Raw genomic sequence first — 14377 nt, 5'->3', positions numbered from 1 at the left:
CTGCAAAGCCGTGATGGCTTGAACTAAAGCTTCTCACCCTGGCTTTTTTGTATTGTCTTGCATGCCACCTTCTCAACTGATGCGTGTTAAGCTCAGTTCAGTTCATTTCAGCTCAGCAAACATGAATCAAGGTGTTCTATGTGCCAAGCACTGTGCTCAGTACAGGAGCTTATTTTCTAGTGATTTATTCACTTGGCGAGTGTTGACTGAATGCCTGGTTTGTGTCGGGCATTGCTATTCTAACCATTGAGGATACAGCAATGAACAAGATAATGACCTGACTCTCATGCAGTTTGCATTCTACTTGGGGAGAAGAGACAACAAGGAAATCACTAAGTAGAGCTCATAGTGTATATAGTGGGGATGTTGCTATGAAGGAAAATGTAGGAGGGTAATATGGATACAGAATAACAGAAGTAAGGGAAACGATATAAGTAAGGGTAATAAATACATATATACACACATATATGGGTATGTACTGCATTAGTCTTCTTGAGCTGTCAGAACAAAATACCATAAATTGGCTAGCTCAAGGAATGGAAATTTACTTTCCTACAGTTCTGGAGGGTGTAAATCCGAGATCAGGGTGCCAGCATGGTTGGGTTTTGTTGAGAGCTCTCTTCCTGGCTTACAGATGGATGCCTTCTTGCTGTGTCCTCCTGTGACAGAAAGAAAGCAAGCTCTCTGATATCTCTTCTTATACAGGCACTAATCCATCAGACCAAGGCCCCACCCTTATTTCCTCCTCTAACCCTAATTACCTTCAAAAAAGCCCCATCTCCAAATACCATCACATTGAGGGTTAGGGTTTCAACATGCGAATTTGAGGGGACACGAACATTCAGTCCATAACGTGTACACACACACATATCAGGGATGACTCTCAGATAAAGTGGTATTTGATCGGAGGGCTAAAAGAAGTGAGGTCGAGAGCCACGTGGCTACCTAGGGGAAGACCATTCCAAGGAGAAGAGAAACAGGTTCAAAGGCCTTCACGCTGGAGCAATGTACTTGGTGCATTCCAGGAACAGTGTGGAGGCCACTGTGGCTGGGCAGAGTGGAGGCGGCAAGGGAAGCAAGAACAAGAGCTCATGAGATTAAACAACAAATCGGGGACTAGCTCCTGTAAGACCTTGCATCTTAATCTGAGAAAGAAAGCCGTGGGAGGCTTTTAAGCAAAGGAGTGATATATTACAAAAGGCGATCTTTATACAAAGTGATATGATGGTGTAGGAGCATATGGTATTATGATACGGATTTTTGAAGCCTTTTAAAACAGAGAAATATAGCAGTTGCGTGTTAATAGAAATGTTTATGGAGTAACGGCAGTGTCTTTGCTCATAGTCAATGCTGATGTTCAGTCACTGTTCTCTTTGAGTAAAAAAATGCATCCTGCAATACACTCCCCAAACAAGCTGTCTCCATCACTGTGAGACCTCATTATTTAAATGTAATTTGTCAGAAGTTCAATATTTAATTAAAAATAAGTGCATGATTAACATTTTGATGTTAAGATTATATATTGATTCACATGTAAAGATGTAAACTATTGATTTCATAATTGATTGCCTATATATTATCGTAAAGAAACACAATACCTATAAGAACCCGTTTATCTCGACCACGCTCTGGAATGAAACCACGGCCTCCAGTGTTCTGCTCATTTTTAGTATTTATCATAAGGCTGCCTTTGCAATACCCACTTCTTGACATGTTTTGAAAGGGAGAAGTTTAGGAGGCAGACGAGCAAAACAAAATTCCGTGATCAGGTGTAATTCTCCCACCTGAGGCCAAGGAGTTAGATGGAGTGCTGTGATGGCGCTCCCATTTCACCAGATAACAGTAACTTCTAATAAAATATGAATGCCCCTGCTGCCACTTCTCTCTCCTTTCTATCCAGGGTCCACATGAATCAGCAGTGATGCAATTTTTCTTTGTCATACAAACCAAGGAGAAGCTGAAGGAAATTGTGTGTTGACTTAAAAGGAAAGAAAAAGAAAAGACCGCTTCCTTAATTACACCATATGAAATAAAAGATATATCAGTAAGCACATTTTATTTTTTGGTGTGCATATTACATTTCAACAGTTAATAGCAAGTTACAACAATGTCTGATATCTTTTTTCTTTTCTTGAATACAATTTGGATGGTACCATTCTAAGAAAGGGATTATAAAGTTCAGGATCATTCCTCCACGAAAACAGCACTGACTAGTTTAACCAAATTATTCCAATAGCCAAGCAGTTACAAATCATATAGATATTCATTTCATAGTCTATTATTTTTTATGAAAGAAAAGTGGTGGCAAGGTTTTAACAATGTGATGAAACAGGCTAAGGAGCATCCCAAATAATAGTATCTGTGTCCTCTGTCAGGAGGTGGTATTTGTTTTATCACCCCTCAAGACAGTTGTCTCCAAATGTACTCAAAACCCAGCTGCCCTGTTAATGAAGTCTTCACTTCTCCGTGCAGAAATGGGTTAAAGATAAGGTGGTTTGTTTTGTTTTTCGAAATAGTATAATCACCTTAAAGAATCGTCCTTTATTTTTATATTATGTCTTTCCTACATGTTTGGTGTTAAATTGTTTTTTCCCTTAGAAAATAGTTAATAATAATTTTTTCTTGGAAATTTCTCTCAGCTGACTTTCTCCAAGTTCTAAAATTTGCTAAGATTTTTGAGAAAGACAGTCTCATGAGTAGGGTGGCATTTGGGCTTCCATTTTTATTTTCAATCTTGTTTGCAGTGTGTCCCAAATGACCCCATTTCAGATCAGAAGCCTACAGAAGCTAAGAGAAGATAACCTCTTATCTCTTGTCACTCTAGATTTCTCTCTGGAAGATTATATTTCTCTTGGTAAAATATTACCTTTTCTCTCCTTGTGTTACCCTCTCTACAGGAGGCTTAAACATTCCCTGTTGAATTCAGAAGGGGCCATATGATTTACCTGCGTCAGTGAACGTGGGTAAATGTCATATTTGTCTTTAAGAGCCATTTCTTGGCTCACCATCTCTGCCTCTCATTACAGTCTAATCTATAATTTTCTTTTCTCTCCAATTTAAGAAGTCTTTGTTTGAGTTAAAGTGGCAGAAGCATTATCCTATGTTTTCTTCTGGAAATTTTAACTACACGTTGAGGTTTATGATACATCTCAACATTTTAAATTTAATTTAATTTAATGTTGTGTATGGTGTGAGGTAGATGTCAAGGTTAGTTTTTCTAATATGGATATTTATTTGTTTTAGCACCATTGATTGGATATCATTCAAGTTTTTCTTGCCTCAGCAGACAAAACTACTCTAAAAATCCTCACATATTTTGGAACAATAGCATTTTTCTATGATTCTATAAATTGAAAATACACAACTCAGCATTATTGGATCTGTCTTCAATATGGTGGGAGTCTGCAGGAAATAAAGAATTTCAGAAATTGTGTCAAAGTAGATAATTACCTGGTTAAGTATGGGAGGAGTGAAGAAAAAGTTTAGGAAGAGAAATTGTATAAGGAAGCTAGGTGTGCATCTACAATAATTAGAAGTTGGTAGACAACATCTAAAACAAATATATGAAAAATAGTTGTAGAAATGTAAAGTTTAGAAATATGGAGTTAAATGGCAAAAAAGATAACAAACTTTAAGGATCCTCCTGTTGCTTAGGGAAATGGGAGGCAGAGTTTTAATCTTTTGCAATGAAAACCTTTAATACATTGACATTTCTACAGGTATTTGCATATATTAGCTGAATAGTTTTAAATATTTTCAAAAATAAGGAAAAAAAAGTCTGCAAGGATGAACCCGAGTATGTTAGAGGTGATGTCCTGTGGGGAGACGATACTTTGACTCTGTTATATACATATTGCTATGGACTGAATTGAATCTCCCCAAAATTCATATGTTGAAGTACTAACCCCTAAATGTGACTGTATTTGTAGATAGGGCCTGTGAGGAGGTGACAAAGGTTAAATGAGAACATGAGTATGGGACATAATCCAATACAGCTGGTGCCCTTACAAGGAGAGGAAGAGACACCAGAGCTCTCTCTCCAGCGTGTTAGGACACACTGAGAAGGTGGCTGACTGTAAGCCAGGAAGAGAGCTCTCACCAGAAATCGACCCTGCTGGACCTTGATTTGAGACTTCCATCCTCCAGAACTGTGAGAAAGTAAATTTCTGTTGTTTAAGCCACATAGTCTATGGCATTTTGTTATGGCAGCCTGAGCTGACTGGTACACACGTTGTAATTTTGTATTTTTTTCATAACGAGCATATATCGTTTTATGATGAAAATATTTAACAGTAGAGAAAAGAGTTATGCTATAAAAGCAGCATCTCCATATTTCAGAAAATTTGGAAAATTGTAGAAAGCAATCCTTTATTCTTTTCAGTCCTTTGTCTTGCAAATTTATGTCTGTACATATTTTACATAACTGTAATTATATTCTGTGTTTAAGCTTGATCTACTCTTTTGTGTTTCACATAATAAGGTAAATATTAATGTTATTAGTAAAGTTTATAGCTGTAATTTAAATGACTGCAAAATATTTAGTTGGGTTGATATATTTTATCATAATTTTATTTAACCAATTTGTTTTTGGCTGAACATTTCTGTTGTTTATACTTTTCGGCTATTATGAAAAACAGTGTACTGGATATAGCCAAGCATATGGCTTTTTAAAGTTGGACTTACTTCCTTAGGATAGATTCCCAGAATTGAAATTACTGAGTCAAAAAGCACAAACATTTAAAAAATTCTTGATATGTTTTGCCAAATTGTAAAGTTGATGGTATTGATCAATTCACGATTCTAATAGCAATTTCTGGGAAAGTCGATTGTACTTAATTTGGAGCAGTATTAGTCACTATTTATTTAACTTTATCCCTGTTTTCATAGAAAAAACCAGATTTCACTTCTTAAAATGTGCATTTCTTTTATTACTGCTCCCATCCAGTTAAGGGTGGTGTTTTTTAGCAATTAGATCTTTTGTGGTTCTTATTTTGTTCCATGACGGAAATAGTCCATGAACATACATTTCAGAGCCAGCAAATGTGAGATTTGTGTTGTATGTGGAGGGGTATCTGTCTCATATATAAATGAATGTTGACAAGTTAGTTATGCATCTAAACTAATGCTATAAAACATTGCGGAGGAGATTAGAAATGATAGTAGAAATACGACTTTCCCTCTCGGCAGCCCTTCCCCTGAATTCTCTAGCAGCATTTAAGCTGGTTGGTGTCACTCTTTAATATCACACTCCATCCTCACTTCCCTGGTGTAGTGGATGCTGAGTTTGAAATAAAGTTGAAGTAAAGTTGTATCATGAATACTGGCGCTCTGTTAGATATTTTAAACAGAAAAAAAAACAGTACCAAGACATAGGTGTCTGTAGAAGTATCAGGAATGTTCAGGAAGTGAAGGTAAAAACCACTGCTAACATTTAGGAAATCAGGAATTATGGTACTGGAATCATAGCATGCTTCCTCCAATTGTCTCTGCTGCCTGCTGATGTGGGTAATTCACCGAATACTTGCAAGCCAGGGAACTCCTTGTCACTGCAGCCCGTCTACAAGTCTACCAGCTGCTGCCAGAGGAAGTGAATAGCTTCTGCTTCTCTTCTGCCTTCCATGTTTCACACAATTCTCTCTCTTTGGAAGAATTTGTGCCAGCGTCTTAGGAGTGAGGGCTTCTGGGAAATGTAGTAATAGGATTTCAGCCTTTGAAATGCAGGGGAGAGTTGCAAGGGCAGCGATGGCACCGAGTGGACAACAGATTGTAAGTAAAGTTTTCTACCCATTGTACTTTCTCATTTCCTTCTTTGTAACAGAGCCCTAATTGTGTTCATGCATCCACTTCATCCCTGGCTTGAGGATGAGGTACAATTTGGTTGACATGGCATATCCCAGTGATGGTGCACGGTCTAGAGGTGGGCCTGGAATTTATAGCTCTATCGTTTATGTGTACAGGGCATTTCTTTATATCTGCCTTCTATTTAACATGCACAAGAAAGCACATAACTTAAATTTTCACAGGCAGCCATTTTGAAGTCATGAAGATGAGGTTAATATTAAGGGAAAAATAGAAGATAGGAAAAAAAACCCAGTTTTTTGCTGAGAAAGTTTCGCCCTGAGATAACATCTGTTGCCAATCTTCCTCTTTCTGCATGTGAGCCACCACCACAGCATGGCCACTTGACAGTGGAATAGTTCCACACCTGGGAATCAAACCTGGGCCGCCAAAGTGGAATGCACCAAACTTAACCACTAGGTCACCAGGGCTGGCCCCCAAACCCCTTTTTTAAGAACATAATTTTACAACTCTTCATATTATGCCTTACTTCTGAGTGTCTTATGTGTAATAATAAATTCCATTATTGTTTAGGTGAGTTTCTGTCCTGGTTTCTGTTACTTGTTGTTGAAAGCCTCAGAGCTAGTAAACCTGACAAAATATCTGTGCTTTAGAATCTGATAAACTACACTCCACGTGACAAAAGGGGCAGATTGACAGATATTTTTAGGAATTTCTCCAAATGATTATTTCGATGGTGGAAACACCAGATACTACAGCAAACCAAGCCTTGAGGAGATTGTTGAGTCCCTTGGTGTCCCTCAGACTACTTCTCACAGGCCACACTCACCTCTGAGTGGTCACAGAGTCGCGTCCTTTCATACTCATGCTTTGAAGGAGTGTCAGCTATGAAATATTTTATATGCCTGCTAAGTGAACTGAGCTGGAAGACATGAATGAGACCTCAAGGGCAAGATCTGACAATAAACATCACCAACAGTGGAATGGGACCCAGTCATGTATGGAGTGTCTTTGCAGATGTCATATGCCACCAGAGTGTTGTGACACCAGAAGCATATATTTATGGTATATAGAAGTGGTTCAAGGAGTTGGAAATGAAATGATCTAGTCCTAATGTGCCCAGTGCATCCTGGTCTGCATGGAAATTTCTTGGCTTTAGCACTGAAAATCCCACTTCCTGGGAAATCTCTCTACCCCAGGCAAACTGAGATGGTTGGTCATTCCACCTGGGCCATAGTCCCATCTGTCACTTGATAGTCGTGAATCCTTGCAGACATGGGTTCACCTCTCTCGGCCTCCACTCCTCATCTGTTGATTGAGCAAGTTTGAAAAGCTAGTCCCCAGATGCACTTCTAAATCTGAGATCCTGTTCTACCTTCAAGGCTTGCTTCATCTACTAGACTTGACAGAGCTAGACTCATCAATCACTTAGTTCTAACCATCATATTTTACAGACAAAGAGCCTGAAGCTTAGGAAGTTAAGTGACTTTCTCAAAGTCATCCAGCCTAGGCAGTGATGGAGCCTTGGGTTTCCCACTCTCAAGCTAGTATTGTCTTGACTCCACGCTGTTCTATCCACACATTATATAAAAGTTCAAAGAGTTGAATGACCATTCTTATGACAAATACTCACGGACCTGAAAGGTTATTCAGCTGAGCTAAACACCCCTCTATTTCTCTTTAACTCCTCAGATATACCTCCTCTCCAGGCTGTTCTTTGTGCAGTCACTGATCACATCCACCATTTATATGACATTATCTTGACTCTATATGTGGGCACAAACCACCTAGTCAATCTTGTGTCTGTGCAAAGAACTATTTCCTTCTCTCTCCAGGCTTCTCATAGCTGTCATTTTGTGAAAATAGCAGCAAAAACATCCTGCATGATATTATGTTTTTTACCTTCTCTGAATCCCTAAGGGCAACACATTCTTCTGAAAGGTTTGATGCACTGTTGCTTATTACACTTCATGATTTCCAATTTTCTTTGATAAACATTGCAAATAGGATGCATTGCATTAGTGCGTTTTGCATTAAAAAAGCTTTCTTAGTCATGATTTCCTTCAGGAGTGGAAAAAGAAATGTCTCAGTCTTAGCTTTTCCCATTTTAACTTCAGAGGAAAAAAATGCTTTTTTATTTGCTCTTAAATATTTTTACTATGAATCCGGCACTTAATTAGGCCAGATTTCTAATCTATAGCTCATCTCCTACGGTTTCTCTTCTCTTTGACCTTCAACATATGTCCCACAGCTAGCTATTCAATGGACAGTGGCATTCTGATGGTGCAAAGCCTTTTTCTGTCTGTTAATGTGAATATCCCAGCCATGCTGTATCAGTTCATAAAAGAATTTAATCTAAACTCCAACAGGGATTTTGGAGGGCTAACATGAGCCACATGAAACTTTAATTTCCGAGTATTCTATATCTTACAATAAAATCTATCAGATTTTAGATTGTTTCCCTCTATTTGCCACATAGAGTTTTGGTAATGGCCTGAGAATATTATTCTTCACAGTATCAATGGAACACATTTGGCAATGGATGACAGAGTACCAGATTAATGTGGCTTAAATAACAGGCATTTCTTAATCTTATGTAGCAGGTTGTTGGGAGGTTGGCCATTCCAGGACTGGGGTGCTGGCATTCATGACCCATGTTCCTTGGGTCATTCTGTTCTGCTGCCTTCAGTGGTTTATCAATTTCATGGCTGCAGAATGGTGAGTATTACATTCTCTTGGACAGCGTCCCAAGCAGAAAGGAAGGTGGTGGTGACAAAAGGGGCTTTTTCTTCTTGTTTTCTTTTGTATCAGGAGGATAATGTTTCCCAGAAAACTCAAGCAGACTTCCTCTTACCTCTTTGCCAGAACTTGGTCCCTTACCCAAACCTAGACCAAAGGGAAATCCACTTACCATGACTTGGCTTGGGCTACTTACAATTCACATCCTAACAGGGTGAATATTTCTACCGAGACAAAATTAGGGGTCTGTAAGCAAGGGAGACTAGCAACTGACAGCTATGCCACTCTGGTTCCAAGAATGCAACCAGAGATTGCCTTTCCAATCTTAAACCTTCTGATCTAAACTGAGCAGATGAGAAGTGGTTAGTTTTTTAAGAGGTATGTAAACTTTTTATTTTCATGACTGAATCAATGCAAGTATTTTATGTGTAAAATGTGTTGTGGTTCAGGAGTGGAGATGGTCGGCAAAGAAGTTAAGGGCTCCAAAATAAACGTTGTTGGGCGCTGCTGGTTGCTTCAAAAACACAGCACTATCTGACCTGTCAGTGCCTCGGATTCTTTACCAGGAAAACGAGACTGGCAATTCCTTTTGGTCACCCCACTGAACAGGGATAAGGAATGACTAATAGCTTTGAAATGCTATGTAAATGTTAATAGGTTGAGGAACAGGAGAAAAGCTTAAGATTCCAAAGACATTGGCAAACTCCATTTAAGAAAACACAGGTAATGTTCCGAATGCTTTAGATGGCCTGTCGTGTGGAGTTGGTCACTGCACATGAAGAGCTTTCTCCTCCCCTCTCCCTCTTCAAGGCTGTTTCTCATCAGACTCATTTGCATTTTGAGCCCAATGGCCAGATGGATTTCCAAACCTGCATTCTAAATAATTCCTAGTTTTTTGCCATTACTCATAAATGATCAGTAACAACAACAACAAAAAACATAGCAGGATGCTCTTTTTGGCAGTCATTCCTTACAATTTTAGGAGGAGTGCTCAGCTGTTTATGATATAGGGCTGTACAATTTTGGGAAAATGCAACCCAGGTAAAATATGATGTCTAAAGGGAGGAAGTCAGGATTTGGAATGTTTCTGAAATTAATAACTCCAGGCTTGGCCTCTTTAGACTCACATGTGCCAAATCCTTATCAGCTTTGTTTTAGAAACTAGCAAAATCCGATATGTTTTCAAATGCTTCTAATAGGAATTATAACCATATTAAGAACACTTCAGTTTAGAAGCCTTGCCTCTGGCAGAACATTGCTTCCCGAGATGTACTGGTAATTACTGAATCTTAACACTATATTTGCTTAAGCAAAGCATTCCTCTTCCTCAGCTACACATATTTCTTAATTCCCAAATTCCCAGAACCAAGGTAAATCAGCTCCCCATCCTGTTATTCCCTTGGAGACTGCATGTTTTCCTGACAGCTTCCTATAATTCGGACGATGGAGGAGTCTCAGCAGAACAACACACTAGCTTTGCACCTCCAAGTCCTCTTTGCTTCCAAAATTTTGGTCCGTATCTTCTGGACAGCTTGTTTCCTGGGTCTTATCCTCAGAGATTCTGCTTTAGTAGGATGGAAGTCGGGCCTGAGACTGTGATTTTCCAACATGTTCCTCAGCGATGTTGACACTAACCGTCCATGAACCACGGCTGTGGAGGACACCAGACTGCGTTTCCATCTTAACTTGAAGTAATAGGAAACGAATGAACCCTCATCCTGAGGGTTCCAAGTAGTGTTTACTGGCAACTTGATCAGCATTGCCACACTGTTTTTCTTTTTGTAACATACTGTACTGCAGGAGGCCAGAGCCAGCAGTGTTGACATACATCTGTTCCCATGTCCCTGGTCAGAATAGTCCCAAAGCTTATAGGGAGCCATGGGGCTCCCTGGGCTCACACTGGGGATCAAGGTTACATTTCTCCTTCACTGGTTGATGAGTCTAGGAAGTAGCCAAGTGGAGGAATAGGATGATAGACTGCTGGTGAGTGCTCTAAAAAATAAAATCCTATATTATATATACATATATATGCAAAGACACATAAAAATATATATAATGTATGCATACATAATCATATATGCAAACATATACGTGTGCAATCATATGTATATATTTCATTATATGCACATATACAATCATATATAAAATGTATATATGCATATAATCATATATAAAATATATATACAATCATATATGTGTAAATATACAGTCAGCCGTCTGTATGTGTGGGTTCCACATTTGCAGATTCAACAAAAGATCAAAAATATTCAGGAAAAAAAATTCCCCAACCCTAAGCAATACTGTATAACAACTATTTACATAACATTTACATTGTATTAGGTATTGTAAGTAATCTAGAGATGATTTAAAGTATATGGCTGGATGCCCATAGGTTGTATGCAAACACACCACACACACACAATTATATGTGTGTGTATACACATACGCACCACACACAATCAACCTATTAGTCCATTTTAATACACATAAATCTTTAAGTGGATGGGACTTTTCTCATTTCCTTCTTGCATTTCTCAGAATGCTCATTGTCATTTGCATCTTAATTTCCTCCTCAAAGTTGTCTTGATATTCACCCTTTAAACATATTTCTCTGGGCCAGCCCGGTGGCATAGTGGTTAAGTTCACACATTCCACTTTGGTGGCCTGGAGTTTGCGGGTTTGGATCCTGGGTGCAGATAGACGCACCATTCATCAAACCATGCTGTGGTGGTGTCCCACATACAAAATAGAGGAAGGTTGGCACAGATGTTAGCTCAGTGACAATCTTCCTCAAGCAAAAGAGGAAGATTGGCAACAAATGTTAGCTCAGCCACAATCTTCCTCACCAAAAAAACCCACAAAAAACAAAAACCAAATTTCTCAAGTATAAAGATACTTAGGAGTGGAGGCTAGTGGTGTCATATAAGTTATTTTGCTGGCTGGACACTCTCTATTGGGACACCTATCACTATCGGGGTTGGCTGTTTTAATCCCTATCCAATGTGGGAGGAAGCTAAAAAGAGGAATCTGTTCTCTGAGTTCTGAATGTTGCCTCTCTGCTCAGACCTCCTGGAGACATTATCTCCATCAAGGTGAGAATTCTGATAGGTAAGAGGTGCCCTTCTCTCTGGATTCTCATCAAAGGCAGAGCTAGGAGCTCCTTACTTCTCTGTTGTTCAGAATATGTACAAAGGGGTGTTTTTCCTGAGGGTCCTGTGTCAGAGGACCCTCTGTCAATTTTCTTAGAGTGTACAAAGGGTCATTTTTATTGGTTCTCATTGCCATAAATCTAAAGTGCAACCTAGTGAAAGCAGTTCTACAGAGGAAGGAATTAAATAGAGAATTTCTGAGAGTGTTACTGTTTCTGTCTCCCTCCCTCTTCTTTGTGAAATGTCCTTTTCAGCAACAAAAGTGAAACCATGGGTGGGATAGCCTTCAGTTTTTTCTTGGCATTTATAAAGTTGGGCTGCTTTGTGTGAAGGTCAGGCGGCCTTCTATTCAGGCATTTATTCTTGTCCAGCTTCTCAGCTTTCATAAGAGGCTATCAATCCAAGGTTAAGCTTTGCTCTCTTCCTAGGGCTTGTCAGAGCCTAAGACTCCAAACTCATTCCTTCTCCTGCCCAGTTCAGGGAGTCTTATTTGAGGAGAACCTTATGAAGAATACGTTTTTGTCTTTTTCTCTAGATTCTCGAAAATCTCTCTCTGATTCAGTAACACCAGTGAGCTGTTACTAGATCACGATGCTGGTAAAACTATTTTAAACCAACAACATTTTTCATTTGTTGGATACTATTTGTTTATCTAATTCGAGATATATCAATAAGAGCAAAAGGAGTCTACTTATCCCACCAGTTGTATCAATATCAACAAGAATAAAGTTCTGAATGACATCCTGGGAACTCTGCAATCTAGTATGTTCTCAGGATTCTCTCCTTTTGAGTGAATCTTTGACTTAATTTGTGGCTTGCATTTCTAAGTCCATCAAGTGAACTTCAGTAAGGCAAATAACCTTATGGGAACGAATTAGGAATTTAACCAAAAGCGTTTCTGTTATGTAACTCATATGAAACCCAAGGTTCTACATGGCCCTGTATGGTTATGGAATCTTATTCATTGAAACTGTAACATGGTATAACACCTATAATTGTAGAAATGCAAATCTTTAAGTCTTTTGAAAAAAATGCTAAAAGGGAAGTTTATTCTTTGTGCATAGTAAACTCCCCAATCTTCCTTTCTGTCTCAACTTCCCACACTCTTGAAGGAAACAACAATGGCAGCAACAGTCTCTCTCCACTCTCATCCTCTCTCTGCTTCCTCAAACCTCCCCCTCCCAGCTGTGAGGCTCTTCTTCTCTCTCTTTCCCATATAGTCCCTTCCCCATCACACTGCTCCCCATTCTTCTTCTCAATAACGGGCCCCTGGCTACAGGAAGTTTCAACACCTGACTTTCCCTTTGGGCACAGCCACCTGGAATGTGTAGTTCTTTCTTAGTGCCCATGCCTTTTCCGAAAATAAAGGCACTCTGGAATTCTGGAATAGAATTTTGCCTGTGGAATACTTTGCGTGTCCAACCTGCATGTTGGCTTCTGGGGCGTGCAACTGTGCAGTTACACAGGGCTGTGCACTCAAAGGTGCCTGGTGCTTGATTTAAGGCTCTGCTGTTGCCATCTTGAAATTCTTAATAATTATAAACAAAGGGCTCTGCATTTTTCACTGTGCATGACAAATTATGTAGCTGGCCCTGCTGGCATGGCAGGATGCCTGGATTCTGATGTGTTTGAATAGTGAGTTACCACTATTAAATAGTGTTTATGAGCTAGGAAAGGAGCTGGGTTGAAATTTCACCAGGTTCAAGGGAACGGAGGGAGGCAGGAATTTCCCCATGTCTCTTCATAGCCCTTTCCCCACAGGTCGCCTGTGGTCGCTGTATGGTGCTACAGTGCTAGAAGACGGAAGTTTCTTTCTCCTCACTCTGTGTCCGATGATGAGCACTTAGACTTTTACCAAGAATTATTAGGATGTGAGTAACTTGGGGGACTTCAAATGAAATAATTTTGAGTAGAAAATGCCAATAAATATCAATTCAAGATGTATATTGACTTCATTTTGAAGTCATTACCAACTTCCATTTCAAATACTAATTGAGAGAAGCAGATTAAAACAGAAGTGAATCTCCCAGGGAGATGAATCCCAAATAGTTTTGTAGATGCCCGATCTTCAGGAAGCTGAAGCTGAACTCCTCACTCAAGTGTGGGCCATATATAGTGACTTCCTTCCAAAGAGGACAATATGGAAGGAGCGGGAAAAAAAGGTTAACCTGACAGTGAAGAAAACTGACAGACTCTACCTCAGTCAGGTGGTCGACACCAAGAGTGATAAGGCACGTTGATAGTCACATCCTTGATATGTTTCAATGAGAATGGCACCTTATCTCTGTGGTCTTCTTCCCAAACACCCACAAGCCCAGTGTAACCAGGAGACAAACATCAGACAAACCCCACTTAAGGAACATTCTACAAAACACCTGACCAGTACTCCTCCAAACCATCAAAACAAGGAAACTGTCATCAAAAACAAGGACTGGGAGACACTGTCACAGTCCAGAGGAACCTAAAGAGATATGACAAGCAAATGCAATGTGATACCCTGGATGGGATCCTGGAACAGAAAAAGGATATGAGGTGAAAGGTAAAGATATCTAAAAATGTTAATAATAATGTATCATATTGGTTCATTAATTGTGACAGATGTAGGGAAAACTGCGTATGTGGTGTATAAGAACTCTCTGTACTATCTCCACAATTTTTCTCTACATCTGAAACTATTCTAAAACAAAATT

General features: G+C 39.3%; 1 long non-coding RNA gene across 1 annotated transcript in view; it reads right to left on the bottom strand.

The window, feature by feature from the left end:
* Positions 1 to 466: 466 nt before the first annotated feature.
* Positions 467 to 14377, bottom strand: part of LOC111773853 (uncharacterized) — a 30337-nt gene continuing 16426 nt past the window's right edge. The window contains exon 6 of the long non-coding RNA XR_011439530.1: positions 467 to 659. This is a non-coding gene — a long non-coding RNA (uncharacterized lncRNA). The remainder of the gene's footprint in view (positions 660 to 14377) is intronic.

The sequence above is a fragment of the Equus caballus genome, chromosome 6, assembly GCF_041296265.1.
Source record: "Equus caballus isolate H_3958 breed thoroughbred chromosome 6, TB-T2T, whole genome shotgun sequence".
Classification (NCBI taxonomy): Eukaryota; Metazoa; Chordata; class Mammalia; order Perissodactyla; family Equidae; genus Equus; species Equus caballus.
The sequence above is the reverse complement of the archived record's forward strand: the minus strand, read 5'-3'. Positions and strand labels throughout refer to the sequence as shown.